This window comes from Chiloscyllium plagiosum, chromosome 4 (assembly GCF_004010195.1).
Source record: "Chiloscyllium plagiosum isolate BGI_BamShark_2017 chromosome 4, ASM401019v2, whole genome shotgun sequence".
Taxonomy (NCBI): domain Eukaryota; kingdom Metazoa; phylum Chordata; class Chondrichthyes; order Orectolobiformes; family Hemiscylliidae; genus Chiloscyllium; species Chiloscyllium plagiosum.
In genome coordinates, this window is record NC_057713.1 from 3710706 (window position 1) to 3714371 (window position 3666).

Genomic DNA, 3666 nt, shown 5'->3' on the forward strand with positions numbered 1-3666 from the left:
GAGCTGCCTTCCTGAACCGCTGCAGTAGACCCACAATGCCCTTAGGGAGGGAATTCCAGGATTTTGACCTGGCGATGGTGAAGGAAAGATGGCGAGAAGGCTTGAAAGAATTGTAAACAGTGAGGAAGAACAGTGTGTAAACTCTACAGGGACTGAAGAAGGGCTTATGCCTGAAACGTCGATTCTCCTGCTCCTCGGATGCTGCCTGGCCTGCTGCGCGTTTCCAGCACCATACTTTTCAATTCTACAAGGATAATGACAAGTTGGTTGAATGGGCAGATGGGAGGCAGATGAAGTTCGATGCAGTGAACGCTGAGGCAACACATTTTTGTACAAAGACCATAGAGAGATTGTATAAAGCGTACTATTTTAAAGGGTGTACAGGAGCAGAGAGACCTGGGTGTATATGTGCATAAGTCATTAAAGGTGTCAGGACAAGTAGAGCAGTTAACAAAGTAGGAAGTGTTCTAGACTTTGTTAATAGGGGTACAAAGCACAAGAGTGTGCAGGTGATGTCGAACTTGTACAAGACACTAGTTAGACCTCAGCTGGAGTATTGTGTCCAGCCACAGGGTGAGGAAGTTTTAGAGACATCACAGAAGTGATTGACAAGGATGGTTCCAGGGATGAGAAAGTTCAGTGATGAGGATAGATTGAAGAAGTTGGGATTGTTTCCTTGGAAAGGTGAAAGCTGACAGGAGCATTGACAGAGGTTTGCAAAGCCATGAGCTGGACAGGATGGAAAGGGAGAAGCTGTTCCTGGTCATCAACAGACCGTGGACCAAAGGGCACAGTTTTCAAGTGTTTTACAGAAGAAACAAATGCGAGATGCAAATCAGGCTTTTACACAGTCAGTGCTTAGGCTCTGCCTGGAACTGCTCAACTGAAGCATGCAAGAGGGAATTGGATGATTATTGGGATTGAAATGGTGTGCGGAGAAAGGGAAGAGGACAGGAGATTGGCACTCAGTCATTAACACTGACTCAGAGAGCTGGTACGGACATGAAGGGCCGAATGGCTGAAAGAATTCTGTGATTTGTGACCTTCCCTGGTTCCTGACCCCTCTCTCCATTAAATCGGTTCTTCCCATCTCCTCTTTCTTGGACTCTCACAATTTTACACACCTCAATTTAATCTCCCCTCAGCCTCCTCTGTTCCATTGAAAATAATCCTAGCTGATCCAATTCCCCAAGGCTGACAAAAAAAAAAGAATTGTGGATGCTGGGAATCCAGAGCAAAAACAGAAATTGCAGGAGAAAGTCAGCAGGTCTGGGGGCATCTTTGCAGAGAATCAGAGTAAATGTTTCAGGTGTAATTGCTGAGCAGCAAATTCTGGAGAAACAGCCTTCAGTATTAGCATCCTCCTGCACTCTCCACTGAACCAGGGTTGATCTCCTGGCTTGTCGGTAATGGTTGAGTAGGGGATATGCCAGGCCATGAGGTTCCAGATTGTGCTGGAGTACAATTCTGCTGCTGTTGGTGGCCCACAGTACCTCATGGATGCCCAGTCTTGCGTTGTTAGATCTGTTTGAAGTCTGTCCCATTTAGCATGTGCCACACAACACGATGGAGGTTATTATCAATGTGTCCTTTAGAACTCAACTGGCTCGATCAGTAATGCTGCTGCTGAGCCATTCTTGGTGGTGGACATTTAAATCCCCCCCCCCAGAGTACATTCTGTACCCTTGCCACCCTCAGTGCTTTCTCTAAGTGTTGTTCAACATGGAGGATCATCGACTCATCAGCTGAGGGAGGACGATACGTAATAATCAGCATGAGCTTTCCTAGCCCATGTTTAACCTAAAACCACGAGACTTCATGGGGTCTAGAGTCAATGCTGAGAACTCGCAGAGCAACTCCCTCCTGAGTGTATACCACTGTGCGGCCACCTCTGCTGGGTCTGCCCTGTCGGTGGGATAGGATATACATGTAATTCCAGAACCACAGCAAAATTGGTCAACTCTCAGCTGTGCTCTGAAATGTTTAGCAAGCCACTCCGTTGTATCAATTGTTATGAAGTCACAAAAAGGGAAAGAAAATGGAAAGGCAACTCAACATTGACCTAGGCACCAGAAAAGGCAACAGCAGAAACAGCCATGTCGATTCTGCATAGACCTCTTTAGTAACATTGAGGGGCTGATGCTAAAATTGGGAGAGCTGGCTCACAGACTAGGCAAGTAACAGCCTGACCTGGTCATACTTACAGAATCATACCTTCCAGACACCATCACCATCCCTGGGTGTCTTGTCCAATTGGACGTGTCTCTTCCTCAGAAATTTCAAATCAGGGGAGTCACATGACTTCTGTTAATAAATTCACAACTTGCCTCGTAACATGATGAGTTATTTTGTCTTTCAGTAATTTGTCTGACAATGAAGTTAGGCTGACTGGGTCTAACTATTCTCGATCCATCCCTTTCCCCTTTTAGACAATGCCAGAGGTCCTGCAGCCCATTCTCGGTACTGTGTTTAGTACCAGAGAGGGTTGGGAAAATGGTCAGGCCTTCTGTTCCACCTTCACTGTTCAGTCGCCCACTCTGGATGGTGACAAGCTTTTTGTTGGGACCGCACCCACCCAGGCGAAAGCGAGGACTGCAGATGCTGGAGATTAGAGTCGAGTGTGTGGTGCTGGAAAAGCACAGCAGGTCAGACAGCATCCGAGGAGCAGGAGAATCGATGTTTTGGGCAAAAGCCCTTCATCAGGAATGAGTGACCTGGGTGTATATGTGCATAAGTCATTAAAGGTGTCAGGACAAGTGGAGAGAGCAGTCAATAAAGTAGAAAATGATCTAAGCTTTGTTAATAGGGGTACAAAGCACAGGAGCTGTGCTTTTCCAGCACCACACTCTCCACTGCATCTACCCAGGCAAGTGGGGAGTATTTCATCACACTCCTGATCTGTGCTTTTTAGACGCTGAACAGGCTTTGGGGAGTCAGGAGATGAGTTACTTGCTGCGTAATTTCTAGCCCCTGACCTGCTCTTGTAGCCACTGCATTTGTGTGATAAGTCCAGTTTAGTTAGTGGTCAATGGATGTTGACAGTGGGGATTTAGTGATGGTAATGGTATTGAATGTCAAGACATGATGGTTAGATTGTCTCCTACTGGTGGCATCTGTTTGACATGAATGTTACTTGCCAGTTTTCAGCCCAAGCCTGGATATTGTCCTGGCCTTGCTGCATTTGGGCACAGGGTGCTTCAGTATCTGGGGAGTTGCGAATAGTACTGAACATTGTGCAATCATTTCTGACCTTATGATGGAGCAGCTGAAGATGGTTGGGCCTAGGCCACTACCCTGACGGTATGGGCTTGTGGTGCAACGCTAGTGCATCTGGCTTCAGGTTAGAAGGTTGCGTCTTCAAATTGTGTCACGTTCAATTTCTTATTTTACTCATACGTGAGGAATAAGAGAATGATCAGGGAGAAGGTAGGGCCGGTCAGGGATAGCGGAGGGAACTTGTGCGTGGAGTCTGAGCAGATAGGGGAAGCCCTAAATGAGTTTTTTGTTTCAGTTTTCACCAAGGAAAGGGAACTTGTTGTGAATGAAAATTTTGAGGAGCTGGGATACAGGTTTGACCAGATCAAGGTTGATGAAGTTGATGTGCTAGAACTTTTGGAAAACATTAAGATTGATAAGTCCCCAGGGCCAGACCAGATTTATCCTCGG